Raw genomic sequence first — 22612 nt, forward strand, 5'->3', positions numbered from 1 at the left:
CTTTCTGTCACCATCTTACACCGTTAGAGAGAAAGAAATAATGAATGCGATAGCAAGCGACCACGGGTTATACAATACGGCCTCTGATATGAGTATAGGTCGCAAATTGCCATGAACCAAATTTTTAACAAAATTCAAACAGAAAATAGAATGTAAAAACCAGTACAAAGTGCAGTAGCGAAGTGAAAAGATGGCCGGTTGTAAGATACGAAACAAATCTTTTTGTTTTAAAGGAAACTTTTAAGAAAGTAGAGGAAGGAAGGCATTTATTGTGCTAAAAGCCCCGACGGAACTAACTTTAAAATGGATTCAACTTTGTCCGATGCATTTATCGCGAGCACGTATTACACCGACGTGTAAGTGCATTACAGTTTTTTACTATTTTTTTATATTTATGCATCGTAATTTATTTTAACGGTGTAAGATTTTGTTTTACTCCTAACTGCAACATAGTGGATTAAATAATTTGTCATGCAGAAATGAGAGATACTTTTCGTGACGTTAGATATTTATTCAATATAATATACTTTATTTTATCACAAAAATACCGACAGTTGCACTGACATGAAAATAAAAAGGAAAAAAAGAACAACAGGATGTAATAAAATAACAATAAAATTGTATCAAAACGTGAATGTTTTTTTTATGTCATTTTCTTCTCTTTTTATGTAATTGCCTTTATCATCTAAACTATCTCCATACAAAATTTCAAATCACTAACCATAGAAGAGCTCCGTCCTACGAAGACGACTCCGGCTGAACTACCAGAATTTCACTACCAGATTATTAATACTGTTACCGGATTTACAATCATAAGTACCTATACCAGATTTCAGCTCAATGAGGGCTATCGCGAATGAATTCGCCACTAGAGGCGCTAGTGTAGCGTGAGGTCTCCGAAATGTCAAATCTCATAGTTTTTGGGTGAGCTACGCGGGTTTATTTATAATTAGAAAATTTTTGTGAATATTTTGCAATATCTGAAATTAATTATGGCAAATATGCGTTCCGGGGCAATGATTGTCTGTGTTTTGAGACAGTTTTGTCTTTCGGAAACCTTTGTCCTCCTTTTTTCCGAACAAAACGGGGACTATGCAACACTGTGGCATGCTCGATATTTTTATGGTACGGTTTTAAGGTGTATTAAATATAATTTTAATCTAAACTTTGTTTTCACGCCCGTAATAACAGACTTTGAAAGCCATACTTAAAAACCTCACGCAACAGTGCGCCATCTAGTGAGACAAAAAACGATAGCCCTCATTGGATCGCATGTTAAACATAAGTTTGTAAAATGAAAAAAAAATTACAAATTAATAATTTCATAATAATGTCTACATCTCTCTTTCTTGTCTCAATAAATTTACTGTATACCTAAGCAGCTACCTTAAGCAGTTTAAACGTGATTGAGTAACAAACATCTAAACATCCAAACATCGTCACAAACTTACACATTTATAATATTAAGTAGGATAGTTTAAACAGAACAGAGGCCGTAATATATTATTATTGTCTATCGCAATGAGGGTTTTCACAGACGCGAATTATCGCTAGATGGCGTTAGATCGTGAGGTCCGTTTGACGTTTGACGTTTGCTTGCGATTGGCTAATTTAGTCATTTAACCACCCCGCGATACTAGCGCCATCTAGCGATATTTCGCCTCTGTGAAAATCCTCAAACTAAACAAATGGATAATAATATAATATTAGAGTAGTAGTAGTATTTTGTTATGAATATAGTAAATCTCAATATTTGCACGACTTATAAAGTTTGAATGTATGAGACTCACAAATCATTGAACATCGTGTAATGTACTACATTTAAAGCAAATAAATAAATTTCATTTCATTTCATTTCTCATTAAATGACAGTTTTTGTATGCGAAAACTATCATTTGAATGCGATCGCGAGTGTCAGAAGCGTTACGCAGAATACTCTCAGAACTTTTTACGTGTACTCTGCAATTCGGTTTGATATACGTCTGACTAATACCCTAGGTAGTCTTTCGAAGGCGAAGGCTCTTAATCTTATTGTTCCTCACGGTGTTCGTATAGTTTTTTTTTTACATTGTTGCTAATACATAACAAGACAGAATCGGGTAGAAATATTATTGTGCCGGCTTTGATGTTTAATGTTAGATGAGAGTCTGGCACGGTTGTGTTGCTCTGAACTGAAGATGTGCTCCGGTTGAGTTCGAAACGCATCTGTGTAAATTATTTAAACTGTAACATCTTTACGTTATTATAGAAATATTCTAATTGGGGGTTTTAAAGCTTAGAAAATGTAAGCTTGTAATGCCCTACTTTCACGCCTCCAAGCCAGCACAATAATAATGATTGAATGTAAATTACCTCCACGTTTCAATTCATAACTCAAGATGTGGGAGTCCCTGGAGTTTAAGTCCAATATAGAATATGGAAAAATAAAGTCGTATTTTACCAAGCCGGTCTCTGCTTAGAGCATTAAGCCAACTGGAGGTGTTATGTTATTCTTATATGCATATTTATGTACAGATTTAGACGGGGGGCAGTATATTCTCCCTTAATGTCAATACCGATGAGTTCATAATCCGAAGCGGTAATTGGATATTTTCCTTAATAATAAAAAAATTGATCTATTTAGTCCGTTTGTTAGATAAGCAAGAAATCAAACAGAAATTACAAAGTTGAAGCGCGTCAAAGTTCATGAGTGGGTGCCCGTGACGTAAAAAGTGTTGCACGGCGTTAAGTCACGCTTAGCTTTACTCGTAACTAGCTATATCTTCATAATATTTTATTTAATTGGCCAGAAAATCGTGTCCAATAAATAATTTCAGATAACGGAACTAAATGACTTATATTTTTTTTAGGATATATCTAAGTATATTAACGAAGCATATTAAAATAAAATGTTACAAATAGGTACGGTCAAAGGCTTTAATTTATGAACCACCATGGAACCGTTTCACAGTAAACTTCATAGTGACGTCGCATTAATTAACAAGGAAAATCCTAATGACTTTTCCTTTGAAAAGTTTCCATGGTGGCTCATGAATTAAAGTCCTTGACCGTACTATAAATAAACGCTTAAGTTTGCGAGAGTGAATGTATGGATGTTTGTTACTCTTTCACGCTAAAAAAGCGGACCAATTTGTATGAATTTTGGCACATAAACATACGCTTGCATAATTAAAACTCTATCAGTTGTTTTCTGTGAATACTCAAAATACAAAACCTTTCAAGGTGACATTCTGTTAACATGACACAAATGTCGGACAGCACCATCTAGCGGCGTGGAGTGGAGTTAAAATTGCTCTTACGACTTATACGCGCAGATTGATACGACTGCTGGTGGTTTTCTTTCAGCGGCAGGAAAGGCCTGCCGTTGACATCTCCGGTTGGTTTGATGTCTCAAGCTCCTCGGCAGCAACACAATTTCTATGATGAATTTATTAAGGTGAACGTGATGCTTATCTTTTGTTCAAGGAATATTAAAACAACTGACATTATTGGTACGTTTACACTTTAGCACGAGTTTAGATTACAGGTGAATTACCTACCCACTCACATGCTTTGAACTTTGAGTTGAACTCTATTCATTAACAAATTATGAGCGTTGACAGGCAACTAGAGATGCCAAAAGCATGTGAGTGGTTAGAAAAGTGGTTGCTAACTGTTGTTTTTGTTGACTTAAGTTGCTTGGTCTTTAGGCTGGAAACAGTGCTCGACCGACGGTACGTCCCGACCGTACGTCCTGACCGTCAGCGTTGACCGTCGGTTGCGAATTTTCTGGGAGCGTGGCGTCTCCTGTAATCCGGCTTCTCGGAGGTCGGGGCCAGAGGCCAGAGGCACTGAATGAATTTTCATTCAGTGCTACGCTGACGGCGGACTGCGACGCGTGTATACAGTTCACAGGTCGGTCGCTCCGTCAGCGAAGCACTGAACGCATCCATACAATCTCATAGTTCGTCGGTCGACCGACGCCGCGTGATCGACGAGCCGGACCGACGGCTCGACCGACCGTACGCGCGTGCCGTCAGCGTTGCTGTGTGCGCATACATAGACTTGCATAGATATAGCTACGCTGCCCGACGGTAAGCGCTGACCGTCGGTCGAGCACTATTTCCAGCCTTATACTATGTATACACCCACGTACACACACAGTGTGGCTAGTGATTTTTTGGTTTACTAATGTTTCGGCGAATAACGTTTGGCAACCTGTTTCATTTCGCAACTTTTCATTTTCCAACTGTTTAATATTTCTGAAACTGTAAATATTTCAGTATTTTTATAAAACTAACCTAACCTAACGTAAAGGGTTCTACACGATGGCCCTGAAATAAATCCTGAAATATTTACAGTTTTAGAGTTTGCGAAATGAAAAGTTGCGAAATGAAACAGGTTGCCAAACGTTACGTTGCCAAAAAGGCAGTACTTACTCGGATTTTTTATTGGATAGATTTTTTATTCTATATATCATTCCGAAACTATAATCATTCATTCCACAAAAGTTTCAAGAATTATACTTTTGTAGAATGTGTTGTTTAATATTATTCATTTAACACTATATTCGACGATTAATTAAAAATATTGATGAATTGATTGATTGACTGAACAAACCGGGATAAAGTCATACAATCATCACGAAGTTTACTTTTAAATATTATTCATTTTGTACTTTTGGGCCCTATGTAACTGCGATTTACGTCGCGTTGAAATATTGTATTGTATTGTATTGTAAAACTCTTTTATTGTACATAACAATACATGAAAATAACAGAACACACAATTGCTTACTTATATAAATATAATAAATATTGTTTTCGGATGCCTTGTTTATTTGTGATAATCTTGATGGTTGTGTATAACAGAAAGGGTATACTAGTTAAATTAAAATACAGATTACGGAAAGTATCTTCCTCAATCTCGAAATTGGCGAAATATTTTTAAAACATGAATCAAATTTCCCAATCAATGTTCAAGCTTTTACCAACTTACTTTATACGAATAAAGTAGCGAAATAAGCTTTGTGATCCACATCTACCCTATGTAACAAGGGTCGCCATTGGTCGTCACGGACTATACGCTACAAAGTGGAAATCTGTTTGACCTTTCTATTGACTGCCGAAGAATGCTGTTAGGCATTTCGACGTTTGTATTTCTTTTGCTGTACTAAGTTAAAGTACTTAGGTACCTAATGCTGTACTTAAAAACTCGAGAAAAAGTTGTGTCAAAGATAAAATGTAGAATATTATGGGATTTGTGGAGGTATAAGAGACATCATCATTATTGTCAGCCGAAAGACGTCCACTGCTGGGTAAAACCTCCACCAAAGAGATCCTCAACAATAAACAGCACCGACCGACTGCTGGACCAATTGTTATGGAACTCTTAATGGGAAGCCTTTGAGGTTGTAATATGGCCAACCTCCGCGGTGCGCAACTGGTCGCTTACAGAGGAACAAAATTCAAAATTCCAAATTACTGATTCTCTTTTGTTGTTTTTTTCCTGTCATTTGCTTTATAATTTGGCAAGGCGTAAGCCGAAATTTGCTTTCTTTTACCAATAAATAATGCTTATTTACTTGGTGATAGTTCATTATTTCACTCGGCTACTTGTGATATAAGGGCTGCCAATATTGCAGGTATCTGGAAATATTATTTATTGTATTCTTGTCGTTTATTTTATTATATTAAACGATATTGTAACGGATAACTCACGTCTTAAACAGAGTTTAGCTCGACATGTTTCGGGCTATATCGTAGCCCTTCTTCTCAGGAAGGAGCACGCGACTAGGCGGCTGCCGCAACACGCACACTACGCGCCACCGCTCTGCTCGCGCGAATGCCCGACGAAACTAACACCGGCGCACAACTACCCGCATTTTTATCGTCATTTTTACTGTCACTGTCTAATGTAGGGTAGCACACAACACTAACCACATCGCTCCGTAAAGGCACGTTCACACCAACCGATGACGCAGCACAAGTATTCAATACTGTTTTCCAACTTGGGGGTACCGACCAACCGCAATCCCGGTTTTAATTCGGATGACGACTAATCTCAATGGCCGCGGAATGAAAAACTTTTGATGTCGAGCTAAACTCGGTTTAAGACGTGAGTTATCCGATACAATATCGTTTAATATGAGTGAGTCTCACGGTAGTTTCATGTTCAAAATTCGTTTATTTTATTGTTTATATTTTTGTAAAACCTAATCCCAGTCTCGATTAGTTTTCTTTAGCTGGTCTAGATATGGGTACGTATAATACGCGGCTTGGATGCGTGCTTTAAGGCGCTGTACGTAGTGAAAACTACAATTTTAGAAAATATTTAAAATATACTTACACAATACTTACAACTGCAATTTTTTATATGTGTATTTTCAGTCTATTAGCTAGTTTTTGACTTCATCAAAAACACGATTGCTGACAAAAACCTCGATAGATTATTTTTTGAAAAAGAGCCTTCATTTACACGTTAAACCAAATATTATGAAAAATATTATGAATATCAACACAAAATTTGCTTTATTAAATAGTTTTTTAGTAGATTTAGATTTATGCTTCATAGATTTTCAATAGGTTGAGTACATCGATCATACCAATTTACTTCGTCTTTGGCAAAATAAAACGGTTCTAGCGCGCGGCGGCGGCGAAGTATTGCCCAGTCGCCAGTACACGCGTGTACGTAGTCGACGACGGACCTGTGCACATTTTTCTAACGCGCTAGTACTACTTTTGAGAGCAAATAATATGGTAATCGCAGTATTAAAAAAGTTAAGCGAAAGAGGAAACGCATAAGTGAACTCAGAGCACATATGAGAAGCATTAGAGTACCTAAACGGTAAGTACCTACCACACACTAATCGACCGGCCGGAGTCGGGCCGAGTCAGCAGGGCTACTACGAAACTCCAAACTCGAAGTTCGTGTCGTGCCGTGCGGTCCCTCTCGCTCTCGTACTAAATAGTCAGTGGCGTAGCTAGGTAACCTAGGGCCCTGGGACAAATAAAAAATGGGGCCCACTGCTATCAAAACTGGTAAGGTTTTTTGAAGTAAAATCATTATATATACAAATACTTTCTAAGCAACTTTATCATCAGCTATAAAGCAGAATTTCGAGGGCCCCCTGAGCTTGAGGGCCCCGGGGCACTGCGCCGCCTAGCCCCTTGGTAGCTACGCCACTGTAAATAGTATAAGTATCAGAGGGACCGCAACCCACGAACTTCGAGTTTCGTAGTAGCCCTGCTGAGCGGATTTCACATTCGTACTACGACCGCAAGCTGGTTGGCGCTCACGGATGCGGACGGCTTCGTCCAGATTCTACCGCGACTGCCATAGGCACAAATTGTAGGCACGTTGTATAACCTATACTACTCACGGCGAACATGCGGCGAACCTTGCGGCTACTACGAAACTCGAAGTTCGTATCGTACCGTCCCTCTCGCTCTCGTATTAAATAGTATAAGTGTCAGAGGGACCGCACGACACGAACTTCGAGTTTCATGTTTCGTAGTAGCCTTGCTTGATCCCTTTGGCAAATTCACTGACATTTCTGATAGTGACACAACAGTTTCAATTTTCTCATTTAATTGCAGGCAAAGGTTAATATCTTGCATTCAGCCAAGTTATTTAACATAAATTATTTTAATAAAATAAGATGGTCGCATTTGGTTGCACTAGTAAATTATTGTCAAAAACATGCACTCCAACTGGAATCCGGCTGCAAAATGGCAGTTATTGCGCAGTTAGTGCAACTGCATCAGCACTGCACCCGACTGTCAGAGGACTGCCATTTTAGGCAATCGGAGTGCAGTTCTTACGCAGTTCTGATGTAGTTCTGAACTTCGGAGTTTTTAACTTCGTTTCTAAAACCTCTTATTGAAAAAAATAAATAAAAAAAATGGAATATCTGTCTTGCTCCTCCGCGAATTAGTGAGGCCAAGTCGTGGAAAACGGCTACGTGTGAGTTGCAAAAAATGTTTTTTCATGCAACCTCTTATTGCTTCTGGTTTCTGGTGTTCTGACTTGTATTTTTGTATTGATGCAATAACTACTTTACGCATACTCATAATCTTTATATCTGTCAAAGTTGTTCTGTGCGCTAAGACATATTTTTTATCTTTGGCTACAGCTCGCACATGTTTCTTAGAACATAAAATAAATAAAATAAAATAAATATCACGGGAAATTTCACACCTATTGACCTAGTCCCAAAGTAAGCTTAGCAAAGCTTGTGTTATGGGTACTAAGAACATGGTTCCTACATTAATTTTTTTGACTGTATGGTTTGGGTAAGGGTTGTATACTGTAGTTTTAAAGTATTACATTTTGAAAAAGTGACTCTGCCAAGTTTCTTGCTGCGCATTTTTCCTGGCAATGATGGTCTTTCCGAAAGCGCTGGTAGTTTAAAAAATGACGTGTAAAAGTGCCCATTGCGGCCTATTTACTGAATAAACGATTTGATTTGATTTGTTAAAAGTGAACAGACCACTTTTTCTTTACTGTTTTATTATATGTATCGATTTGCCTAGCTTGTAATCTAGATTTTCAGATTAAAATAAAATTGTTTTTTTTTATTTGTATTGATTTACCTATGTATTTTTATTTCGTCTTTCTACCTATTCAGTCTTAATGTCTATCCATTACCTACATTACAAATTAAACTGTGGGCATGAAGAGGCATAAATTATTTCTTTATTACCAAGACTATTTACATTAAAGCGAAGAATTTATTAATTAAACCGAAAATTGTGTAATTATAATTTAACGAAAATCCGGAACTCACATTAACCAGAATACGGATACGAACAGAATAAGGCCGTCAACGGGCTGCGTGACAGACGCGCGAGGCGTTGCGCTGACGCCCCGCATTCGCCTCCGCCGCGTCGTCTGCTTCACCCCCCAAATACCGAAAATTCTTCTATAAGCGCGCCTTAAGCAAACGGTGAAGCAGGGTATTACTTCCAGCCCTTCCTTTTCCTGCTTCAATCCCACTCTTCTTCTCCACCTTCACTCGCCTCTGCAGCCTCGGAGCAGATCGCCGGCAAAAAATGAAGCCCTACCGGACGCTCCGAGGCTACCTTATACACTGCCCTGCTTCCCTACTTATCCGAGAAGTCTCAGGCCAGTGTTTTTACAAGCTTTTATTTAGTTTCACCTGTCCCGTTCATCATCATCATCATCAGCCGGAAGACGTCCACTGCTGGACAAAGGCCTCCCCCTTAGAACGCCACAATGAACGACAACTCGCCACTTGCATCCACCGGTTTCCCGCTACTCTCACGATGTCGTCAGTCCACCTGGTGGGAGGCCTGCCAACGTTTCGTCTTCCGGTTCGTGGTCGCCACTCGAGGACTTTTCTCCCCCAACGGTTATCTGTTCTTCGAGCGATGTGGCCTGCCCATTGCCACTTCAATTTGCATATTTTTCCAGCTATGTCAGTGACTTTAGTTCTTCGACGAATTTACGTATTCCGGATTCTATTGCGCAAAGAAACTCCAAGCATAGCTCTCTCCATAGCTCGTTGCGTGACTCTGAGCCTCTCTAAGAGGCCAACAGCCTGTCCCGTTGTCTGTCTGTAATCAAATCTTGCAAGTTAAATTCAACCAACTTTCAGTACCTAGTTGGATTGACTTAAAATGCGGGATACTTATGTAAATTGCGTGACAATACAATAATCTGGTAGCGACATCCTGATAGTCCGGCCAGGATCGTCTCCACAGGACTGAACTCTTCGACGGTCAATGGCATCGACTTTAAATTTGGTATGCAAATGTAGTTTGGGTGGCAATACAAGTACAGTCAACAAAAAGTACAGTCAGCAAAAAAAGTTTGTATTAGAAATGTTTTTTTTTTACCAAAAAAACATTTTTATTTATGTTAAAGAGCAATTCTGACTGAAATAATTTATACATATATATTTCTAGTGTACCTATTATACTTTAATTTCATAACCACACTCCTTGTTATTCCTCCGATCGGCTAGCAGGTTACAACGTAAGCGTGGTAAAATAAAACAACATTGTTAGGGTAATATTAAGCGCAGCGGAACGTGACCCTTTTTGGAATCTTTTCACAGAAAACCAACCATTTTATCTTAACAGAATCCGCCGCGCGTACCTACATAAATGCAAGTCAGGATCTCCAATTTCTTACTAATGCCTAGACAATCCTAGGTAGCGATGGTGTTTCTCAAGAGGCGTCAGCTTAATTGCTTAGTGGCTCAAAGGCATGAAGCATTTACGACAGGAGGTGGTAAAGAGCGCTTTTTCCTTTGCTAAGAAAAGGCAATGACTACGTAGGTCATGGGATAATAGAAAGTTTTGTTTATGTATGTACTTATGTGAGATATCATTTAAAAATAATAATAAAAAATTATACACCATAACGAACTATATAGGTAGTACTTAGAAGATATTGATTTAAGAACTGACAAAGAAAATTAACTTCAGAGCAAATTAATTGTTACAGAAACTGATTTTATACCATTTGAATTAATAATTTTAAACACATAAAGATCGCAGAAAAAAAAACTATCATTCAGTATATTTTCGTTATTTCTTTTCTTTGGGTAAATTTAAATGAAACCAAATGGAAATTAATTATAATCTAAATAAAAAAAAGATTTTTCAAGTCTGTTCATTGATCTCGGTGTTATTATATCGGTGTTTTTGCAGGTGGTAGGACCTTGTGCAAGGTCCGCCCGGATTGCTACCACCATCTTGCTCGCTAATCCTGCCGTGAAGCAGCAGTGCTTGCACTGTTGTGTTTCGGCGTGGAGAGTGAGACAGCCGGTGAAATTACTGGCACGTGAGGTATCCCATCTTAGACCTCTAGGTTGGCAACGCGTCTGCAATTCCCTGGTGTTGCAGATGTTTATGGGCGGTGGTGATCTCTTACCATCAGGAGACTCACTTGCTCGTTTGCTATCCAATCGAATAAAAAAAAAAAAAAAAAAAATATATGAAGAGCTAATGTCACCTCTCGTATTAAATGTCCAGTCATTACGTCGGGTGTTATCGGTGCTGTTTTGATCCTCAGTTGTAACTGGGGTCGTGATAGGAATATGCTGACTGGTGGTATTTGAATCTCATTCTCCATGACACATCAATATGAAATACAGAATACAGAATAGTAACCCAACTTCAAGCAAAGCATAATCGCGCGATTTTTACGCCTGAGCGACTTTTACATAGGAACAAAAAAACGGAGAACTAGCTTTTGCCCGCGGCTTTGCTCGCGTTAAACTCAAAAAGATTGTGTGAGTTGGGTGCCAATATCTGTCTATCTGTCTATGGTATCGCAGCTCTCAAATAGATGAACTCATTTCGGTACGGTTTTTAACGTGAAAGCGAGATTGCTTGCGCTAGTTCTTAGCTATGTCTGAAAAAATCGGCTTAGCCGTTTGTGAGATATTGAATTTTGATATGCCAATGTCGGGAGTTTGTCAACTTTTTTAAAGGTTTAGGTTAAGTTTATAATTTTTTGAAGAAAACATTATACTTAATGAAAAACAAGCGACGGCCCGTTTTTAAATTGCACACAGTGACAACTATCGAATCTTGGTAAAAGTTTTACTTTTTACTTACTTTATAAATTTAAAATTTAAAAAACCCCGACTTAAAAAACGCCAGCAAAAATAAAAATAAAAACGCCCGAAAAAAACGCTGCTTGAAAAGACAATTAAAAAGTAAAAAATAATTATGCGCTACCTAGCTGTTGCCCGCGACTTCATCTGCGAAGAATTCGTTTATCTCTATCCCGCGGGGACTATGCTAATTTCCCGCAAAATTAGCCTAAGTTAATTTAGTATAAAGTATCTAGTAATATTTTTTATCTAAGCGTCGTCGGTGTCGGGGGACCGCTAAGGTTAACATGAAACTAAATATGTTGTATTTTTAAAGTATTAACCTTAGCGGTCCCCGACACCGACAACGCTTAGATAAATAAATAAATAAATAAATAAATAAAAAAATATTACTAGATACTTTATACTAAATTAACTTAGGCTAATTTTGCGGGAAATTAGCATAGTCCCCGCGGGATAGAGATAAACGAATTCTTCGCAGATGAAGTCGCGGGAAACAGCTAGGTAGCGCATAATTATTTTTTACTTTTTTAATTGTCTTTTCAAGCAGCGTTTTTTTGGGCGTTTTTATTTTTATTTTTGCTGGCGTTTTTTAAGTCGGGGTTTTTTAAATTTTAAATTTAAGTTTTATTTCATGTTTTTTAAACTTTGATAAGTATATATTTTTTTAAACTGTACTAGTGTGTTGGATATCCTGGCTGCAGCATCAGCTCATCTTGTTGCCACCATTGCATTGTATGTAGAATCAAATACTGATCAAAAGGAATCAAACACGACATATCTGCTATTATTTTTCCAAGAGTATACTAGTGTGCTGGATATCCTGGCTGCAGCATCAGCTCGTCGTGTTGCCACCACTGCATTGTATGTAGAATCAATTACTGATCAAAACGAATCCAAACACGACATATGTGCTATTATTTTTTATAGAGTGTACTATTGTGCTGGATATCCTGGCTGCAGCATCAGCTCATCCTGTTGCCACCATTGCATTGTTTGTAGAATCAAATACTGATCAAAACGAACCCAAACACGATATATCTGCTATAGTTTTATTAAGAGTGTACCTACTAGTGTTCTGGATATCCTGGCTGCAGCATCAGGCCGAGAATTCCATAATCTTGCATAGCTATATAGTATATATGGGTGTTTCAAATTTTAGGTCCCAAATATGTTTGAAAGTAAAGTAAATATCCATTATGCGTCTAAGATTCCTACCGCAGCGAACAAAAGATCTGATGATCTTGAAACGGCTGAACCGATTTTGATAAATCATGTTTAAGATCCATCGCTAGAAAACCAGCTTTAAAATAAAAAAAACCGCATTTAATCGGTCCACCCGTTTAAGAGCTACGGTGCCACAGACAGACACACAGACACACAGACACACAGACACACACACATAGCGGTCAAACTTATAACACCCCTCTTTTTTTTTCGTCGGGGGTTAAAAATACCAACCATACCAACTTTAGAAAGCCATGCTTTTTTCGGGACAAAAGTAGCCTATGTGTTAAGTTAGGGTATAATTAGCGCTGTTTCAAATTTCACACATTTGTCCATCTTGCTTCCGCGTAGTAATAAGAATACATAGAGTATAATATACTTTCACACACATAAACACGCACACAAACTTTCGCTTTAATAAAATTAATGGAATGACAAAAAATGAGTCGACGCATTGCTAGTGACGTGAACGTCTAAGGCACGCACACGAGAATTCGAAGACTTACTGTTCATTATTTACTTTGTCAGTACCTGTTTGAACTAACAATGACAAGACAGATTTTTAATCCAGGTGTATAGAAGTTAGTAATTACAAATGATTTAATTCCTCTATCCCTATTGTACCAACTGACATTCAAGCGGGGGAGCGTCTTCATACTTATGTATTAAGAATTCCATTGGTCTGTGCAACGGAGTTCTCTTCGTCTTTAATTTATTTTTTTAAACTAAAGAATGGAATTCCGGATAAATACAACTTAGAACTCATCAAGGCTAAAGATAAGAGGCTGTTACTGAATAAAAACTAATATTAACAGAGAATAAGAAGAAGGGTACAATTGAAATAGCAATCAAATTACTAACCAATCGACGAAGGATTTCTAGAAAGTTTCCTTAGCTTTAATAGCGCTTAATGTCTATCGCCTTGGTCCAATATTTAGAGAAGTTGAAAAAAAAACTTTTAATTCAAAAAGGCCAGTTTGCACAAGCATGATTTGTTACTTCAGCGCTTTTATGAGCTTTTATGTGAGAGCTCCTTTTATTCTAGGTAATAAATTTGAAATCTCATGAAACTAAGTTTATCTAGGCTTTTATCATTTTTCTTCGAGGTTCATGCATGATCTTAGATGAGTTTGCTTACAGGTAGGGAAAATTATTCTAAAGAAAACCTTTTTGTCCAACAACGGCAGAACATAAAAGGAAGGGTTTTGATTTTGCAAAACACCAACAACCCGAAACACACAAACAACTTTCCCTTGAACAAAAACCTTTCCCTTAGAACGCCACAATGAATGACAAAGCGGCACTTCCATCCACTGGTAGCCCGCAAGTCTCGCGTTCACAGCCCACCTACAGGTAGCGCGCGAGTTGAACGCAGTCGGGCCTGAGGTGAAGAGCGGGAGCCTCTCCCCCCGCTAGCCACACGCCCCGCCTCAGTCGCCTTTAGTATAGTGCTGTCCTTGATAGCTTTCGTACACATATCGATATTAATTAATTTAATTAAAATGTGAAAATTAAAATAACATTTCTTTTACAAATTTATCGACTTGTCTTCTGTATGTCGATAAATTCGTCATTATTAATTCTAATAAGGTCGCAACACTATCGCATTCCTGAGTTCTGCATTCAACTCGCGCGCTATCTGTACTTTGTGGCCTGCCGACGCTTCACCTTCCGGATCGTGGTCCTCGGACTTTTCTCCCTCATCGGTTAAAATGTGCTTCTTCTAGCGATGAGATATATGTCGGTGACTTTAGTTCTTCGGCGAATTTTCGTATTCCGTAACCTAACGCGAAAAGAAACTCCGAACATAGCTCTGTGTAGGTCGAATCCTAGTAGTACTTTTAGCAATACATAGTACAGATTGAGTAAATAATGTTTTCTATGGTATTTTATTATTATTATTTAAATTATTAGGCAGGCAATTGACTGATATTTAGGTGCCTGTATGTAGACTTTCCTTGGTCAAGTAATCTTTGTCTTAAACTGATTCACACTTAGTGCTGAGACTACATATTCTGGTAGTTTGTTCCATGTCTTGTTATTTTGTTGGATAAGTTTATTTTTATGTTTTTTATAGAACCAGCCTCAGTAAACTTCAGTAAGCTAAATAGTTGAAAAAAAGTTGGCGACTATGTGTCCTAACTTTAACCTACTCATCATTGACGTCACGAAAACAGTTTTCGAGTGTGTAGGTAATAGGTAACCCGATGATCCGACAAATGGAGTTGTTACGGGCTACGTGGTATCAGCGCACATTAACCATTCATACGTAATTTTAATTCATCCGCCACACGTCACGCGCAGCCCATCATCGCGACACAGAAATCTATTTTTTTGTCCAAAAAAACAAAGGGCTTGTTGTAAAATATTCATCAGGGAGGAGGCACGTAGCAGCACTCAGGGCGCCCGTTCACCCAGCTATCGAGGGCGTGAGCCAACTGCTGATCGAGGGGGCTACTCGATACCGCACTACGTATCCTAGGGTTTTGCGAACAGGAGATTTTAGAGCTTGTTTTAACGTTTGCACGATCGCTTTGCTTTGCACCAGGAGCCTATTCATGACGTTGCACATTCAGAGGGGGGAGGGTCTGGTGATTCCTGACACACGATGATTGTGATTTTTATTAGGACAATAGTGATATGAGGGAGAGTCACCTATTTTATGGGAGCCGTGCCGTGCTCAGTTTTAGAATAGGATAGAACAATCTACCCGTGGGTGTTGTTAAACGCGTTAAGAGACCGGTGTCCGTATTGTCTAACGCTCTGACGTTCGCGATCGCATTCATCATTTCTTTCTACTTTCATCTTACACCGTGTGACAGAAAGAAGTGGTGAAAATGACTGTGATTTCAAGTGTTTTAGACAATGCCTCTGATATGAGAGTGGGCTCTCTATAGCCAATTATGAACTCCAGACTCCAGCTCTGCGGTGACGGCGACAGGGGGAATCCATCACACTATTTTCCCCAGTAAATCCTCTTGAAGGTTCACTAGGTACTGCTCTTAATGCGACGACCACGGTTACTCCGCCAAGAGTGTAGTAAAATTATTAAAAACCTACAGTTCCATTCCTTCTGTGGCAATAGTCTTAAACTCATAAATTTGAGACATCCGTTGCCGGACTCTTTGTACAAGAATCAGTTGCAAAATAGAGTCTAAAGAAGCAATACAAGGTTAATTTGACCGCTATCCAGTACAGTCCAGTACAGTTATAAGGTAATAAAAACAGTCAGTCTGTATTATCTTTTATAAAATCAGAGGCTAACAACTGTAATCCCAGAAATGTAGAATAAACTACATCGACCGATAACTTTTTGGCAACCCTACCCGCAAATCGACGTGACCGCATCAGCCACCAAGTCACGCCGTCTCTTACTAGCACACTCGATAGAGCGAGAGGGGTAGTGGCCCGTAATCGCAGGGTTGGCAACAGCGGATCGCCGGGTAGATTGGCTTATCCGGCAGTTTATCCGGAACGGCTTGATGACGACCTTTGCTTTATCCTCGATTATCTCTCCGTTGAATCAGTATTGAGGTGATTTTAATCTGTGGCCGACATTTTAGGGTCATTCAAGGGTTACTTGAAATGTTGAATTTCCGTCTGGTTATTCTATGTATTTACATTTTATTTGAAACAGAATGTTTTCGATTTTTTAATAAGGGTGTCAGTTTGCGATGACTCACTTGAAGTGCCTCTGATTTGATTGGTTCTGCTTATATAATTATTATTTATAATGGAAGCCTAATTTCATTTTCAAATAATTTACTAGGTCAAGGCAAAAATTGAAACGTTAACCATGGAAACCGTGTTTGAAGGATCATTAAGTAGGTACATCAAGTACAAATTGAATTATGTGCAAAATACATAAGTTAAGAAAACTGCTAGTGCTAATGTTTATTAATGGTTAGGTTAATGGTTATTCAGGCTGGAATTCGGCGTTTAATTAACTTTTCAGAACTAATGAATGATGTCTTGAACGAAAAGGTTCGTTTGATCATCATATTACAAATACATGTATGTACATAACAAATCTAATTCACGTTGCGCCTCGGCTTCAGGCGAGTGTAGTTTTAGGGAAAAGGCAAGTGAAAAACGTGAAGTGCTTTTAGTAAAGTTGTAGACAGTCTTTATTTTTTCACTTTTTTCACCCGTTCGAAGCCAGGGCGGGTCACTAGCTTATCAATAAGGTCTTCAAATAAAAAACAGTCTTAATAAGCATAACATGAATAGCAGCAAAAAATAAATATGTAGCAGCCGAATATACGAGATGCATTAAAAACATATCAATTTTGATTTTTAAACAAAGCTGCTACGACAAAAGCCAATTAAGCACAATAAGACCAAAAAATTACTCAGTAACTGTCAATTATTAATATTGTAAATTTAACTTTAAAATAAGGTCCAAAAATCCACTATCACTCGAAGTATTTTGGTGCTTGTGACGTTTATAACTGGGCGGAAAGTTTAAAGAAAAAAACAATGCTCGGCATTGTATTGACAGCCAGTTTCTGTGTGTGACATGTAAGGGATATAAAGGGAGCAAATGATTTTCGTGATTTATCTTTTCATTCAGTATTAATACTAGACTTTAATATTAAGAGGGAGTCCAGACTAAGGCTACGTTTCCGCAAGAGATGTGTAAAGATGCGTTGCGAGTTTTTTTTTTTTATTCGACTGGATGGCAAACGAGCAAGTGGGTCTCCTGATGGTAAGAAATCACCACCGCCCATAAACATCTGCAAAACCAGGGGTATTGCAGATGCGTTGCCAACCTAGAGGCCGAAGATGGGATACCTCTAGCGCCAGTAATTTCACCGGCTGTCTTACTCTCCACGCCGAAACACAACAGTGCAAGCACTGCTGCTTCACGGCAGGATTAGCGAGCAAGATGGTGGTAGCAATCCGGGCGGACCTTACACAAGGTCCTACCACCTGCAAAAAATGTGTTTGTCATGAACAAATAGAAACGATTCATTTACCTCTTCTGCCGTCTTACCAGGCATCCTTCTCTCGTCCATACCTACAGCGATAAACACGTGGGGCTGCCGCGCGCCTGCGAGCACACGCGTGAATGTTTCGATCCTTACCTAAGTATCTGTGTTATTGCTTGTGAGATCAGTACAGATCTATTGAATTATGTTTTTCCATCGTGTTTTGTCGAATAAGTTCGTACGTATCTTGCTTTCTCAATCAGCTCCAGTAAACTTCAGTAAGCTAGCAACAAAAATACGAACTTTTCCGACAAAATACGATGACAAAACATTATTCACTACATCTGTAGGTACACTGCACTGCACCGTTTGTAAAAACGGCGAATCGTTATACTAATAAGTGTTGCGTGGACGAATGTCGAAATAAACAAAAGAAAGAACTCGAAGTACCTTTTTTGTACAATACCAAAAGAAGTTTTTTGAAGTCGCTTATTAAATAACATTTCTAAACGTTTAGTTGGATTATTTTTATTTTTATTTTCTGACAAAGTGATAACCCTTACACTCGAGTTGGCGTGGTAGGTATGTTCGGAACAAAAGGCAGCACTGTAGGCTATTAAAACGGCGGCTTTCTTCAAGATCAAAGGAGTGCAACTTCTGTACGTAGCACTATTATTTATTCTGTGGCCTTACTGTTTCCACTTTGTTTTTCAGTTTAGCTAACTCTATTAGGTTAATCTTAACTTTATTATACCTACCTATGTATAGTTTGATATTGTATTTTTTGTGTTATGGTGAAAATAAAGTTTTAATCAATCAATCAATCACATAAAGCTGCGCTGGGTGATGATACATTACGCAAACGAAGCGTTTCTATTGGTTCATGAGCATGAGACATATTCCTCACAACGCATCCTCGCACGTGTCTGATGGAATGCAGCCTTACACTATGTTTTTTTTTATAAATATTATTAAATGACTTCTGCCGCAATGGCAGAACTTTTCCAGCGTCGAAGTTGAATCAATACCCTGTCTTTTGTTTCTGAAGGTTGCAATTTGTTTTCGTTTTTTTTTTTATTCGACTAGATGGCAAACGAGCAAGTGGGTCTCCTGGTGGTAAGAGATCACCACCGCCCATAGACACCTACAACACCAGAGGGATAGCAGATGTGTTGCCAACCTGAGGGCCTAAGATGGGATACCTCAAGTGCCAGTAATTTCACCGGTTGTCTTACTCTCCACGCCGAAACACAACAGTGCAAGCACTGCTGCTTCACGGCAGGATTAACGAGCAAGATGGTGGTAGCAATCCGGGCGGACCTTGCACAAGGTCCTACCACCTGCTAGGTTGCAATTTGTTTTCGATTTATGTTCCTATGGGATTACAAATGCAAAAAAAAAAAACTATACTAAGAGTCATTTATCAGATCATCCCAGCCTATGTACGTCCCACTGCTGGGCACAGGTCTCCTCTCAGAACAAGAGGGCTTGGGCCATAGTTCCCACGCGGGCCCAGTGCGGATTTATAAATGACAAAATTTGTGACTATGTTTGTTAGGTAGTTACCTACCTACTCAATAACAGCTTTACAGATTTGGGTGTAGTTTGGCACACAAATAGTTGATAACCTGTATTATCAAATAGAAAATGATTTATTCCGAAAAATGACTGATTTAGGAAAATACTTGAGGTAACCCATCTTAGGCTTCTAGGTTGGCAACGCATCTGCAATACCCCTGGTGTTGCAGATGTTTATGGGCGGTGGTGATCTCTTACCATCAGGAGACCCACTTGCTTGTTTGCTATCAAGTCGAATAAAAAAAAGTGAGTTGAAAAAACGGCAAGTATTATTTTTTAACTGTATTTAAAGACCGAATGTCAAAAAGTATATTAAATTTAACGAATCAAATAAGTTCGTTGATCTCAGCAAATGTAATCTAATAGACAAAGAATAAAACATGAGATTCCCTACGAAATTAGCATTGAAATATAACCGAGAGAATAGAAAAAACACATTTTATGAAACTCTTTCGGAACAAATAAAATCACAGCTGCGTACGAGAAATATTAGATTGAAATAGTTCTTTGTTACCAAACACATTTCTTTGTGATTTTCCGCTTGTCGGTACATAAAACATAACTTTCCCGTGCTCTTATAGGTGGATAATTCTTAAAGTGCACAAAAAAAGACTGTGCATCGAATAAAATAAACGCTTAATTAAAGTAATCAATGTCGGTATGGGAATTAAGGGTAAGTCGGAAAGAAAAAGGAAGGAGAAGATCTCTGAAAAAATAAGGCCTTATATGATTTACTTTTCATTTTATTTTTTACTTTTATGTTGCGATGAAAGAAATATAGTGGGTAGGTATTTGTGTTGTGATGTATGATCAGTTGTCGATTTTTTCTTAATCCAACAAAATAATAATAAGTAACACACTGTTTTATTCGCAGAGACAATGTTACTCATGTAATTGGAAGCAAATATTTTGCTCTATTTGTCGATCCTTGTTTTTTGGATTGCTCCTCTACCACTCAAAGGTTGACTGACAGAGATCCCTGCAGGGATAAGTCCGCCTTTGTACTTAACACAACTTTTATTTATGTAACCTTTTTGTTTTTCCTTTTTGTACAATAAAGAGTATAAACAAACAAACAAATGTGACTCAGAGAGATTATGTTAGGATGTCCATGGAAGGCGGTGATTGCTTTCCATCCGTTGATTCACCTGCCCGTTTTCCCCCGACCATAAAATAGTACGCGAACATACGAGTACCTACTCGTACTATTAGGCATTTCACACAAGTTTTCACAATTCTCTAATTTCGCAAATGGTCCCATGGTTCTCCCAACGGCTAATTGGTCCAAATGCACTCGCTTTCTGTTACGTATTCCTTGCCCAGCTCACGAATGGGCTTATAAAATAAGGTAGCATCTGGCGCGACATGCTTCGTTAGTACATATTCTTTTCTATGATCCGTGTTAAATTCAAGATTTACGACAAAAAGAGCCTTTTCCTTGTAGGAAGGGGTATAAATTTAATAAGCGTAAATATAGGATGTTGCATATAGAGTAAGGGGATTTTGGTTCATCGGTGCACTTTTTTTATCCGACTGCGTTAATGTTTTTCGAGCGTATACCGGGTGTGGCCTGTAATATGAGCAAATAGAGAATGAGTTTGACCTACGGCCTCTCAAGCAGAGGATCGTCGGTTCAAATCTCGGCTCGCACCTCTAAGTTTTTCGGAATTCATGTGCGAAATTATATTTGAAATTTACCACGAGCTTTACGGTGAAGGAAAACATCGCGAGGAAACCTGCACAAACCTGCGAAGCAATTCAATGGTGCGTGTGAATTTCCCAATTCGCACTGGGCCCGCGTGGGAACTACGGCCCAAGCCCTCTCATTCCGAGAGGAGGCCTGTGCCCAGCAGTGGGACGTATATAGGCTGGGATGATGATGATGATGATGAGATCATACTCGTCAAAATGAACAATATTAAATAATTTATTGAATCAGGCGTTACTTTGCGGAGGTCCATATCATAGCATAGCTATCGTAAGGTCGCGGGTGAGCAAGGAAATTATTTTAGTTCATTGAACAATATTAGTTCAGCGACGTTTAAAAATAATTAGTTTTTTAAGTTTCGTTACGCTTCAAAGTTTATTCGAAGAAACAATGTTAAGCAAAATGGTTGATGTTTGTAGTATGACAGGCGACGTCAGTTGTATTCTAGGATGGCGTACATTGATTGCAGTATTTAATTTAATTTGTACATGCACGAGGGCGCTGCGCACGCTCAACCGGGTCGCCGCTCAAATCTGTCTTTTGTTGTTCGCTCAGTGAATTCACAAAAGTGACTTTATTTGTTTTATGTTATTAATAGTAATTAGGTATATATATTTGTAAATAGAATAACAAATTAATCAAACCACAAATAATCAAAAGAAACCAAACAATGTCAAAGAAAATTTTAAAATTATTATTTATAATCTATATAATACAATAATAATTTATTAAAAACAGTTATACAATAAAAAAAAATAAAAAAAAAATGTCAAAAATCACGAAAAGGAGAAAAAAAAATGAGAATAAAGATTTGTAAATTAGATATATACTTTAAATAAATAAGGTGCTTGCTACTCCATCGTATTGGGTAACTGTAACGATAGATGTAATGTTTATTAGAAATAAATAAATAATAAATACTTAAATTAAAAGGAAAATCCAAAGACTCCATTATTTTCAAAAGTCGCTGAACTAATGTTGTTTAGTTTGACGAGTACTATTTACGTTTTAATTATTTGATTTATGATTTATGATTGATTTATTTGCCAACATGAACAATACAGGATAGGCACACAGAATACAAATAAACAATAAACTAATAAAAAATTTGTTTGCCAGTCCCTTGCACTGTGTGGCAAAAGGAACAGGCTCAGCTTATGCTGCGCTTGCTCAGAAGCTGCCAGCGCTGGTTTTCAGCCTGCCCCCGTTGACAGGCTAGCTAGAATGGCTCACACAAATTGGTTCGTATTACAGGCCACATCCGGTATATGTATGTACGTATGTGGATATGCATGAATGTATTTATATGTGTATGTGTATGGCTTTGGCAACCTCTATAGCCTAAACGGCTGGACGGATTTTATCATAATATATCCTACTAATATTATAAATGTGAAAGTTTGTGAAGATGTTTGGATGTTTGTTACTCAATCACGTCTAAACCGCTGAACTGATTTGGATGAAATTGGGTATACAGATAGTTTGAGTCCCCGGGAAGAACATAGGATAGTTTTTATCCAGAAAATTGCATAGTCCCGCGGATAGCGGTAAGCGAAACTACACGGACGGAGTTTATATTCAAACAACAATTCAACCCTA

This window comes from Choristoneura fumiferana, chromosome 16 (assembly GCF_025370935.1).
Source record: "Choristoneura fumiferana chromosome 16, NRCan_CFum_1, whole genome shotgun sequence".
NCBI classification, from domain to species: domain Eukaryota; kingdom Metazoa; phylum Arthropoda; class Insecta; order Lepidoptera; family Tortricidae; genus Choristoneura; species Choristoneura fumiferana.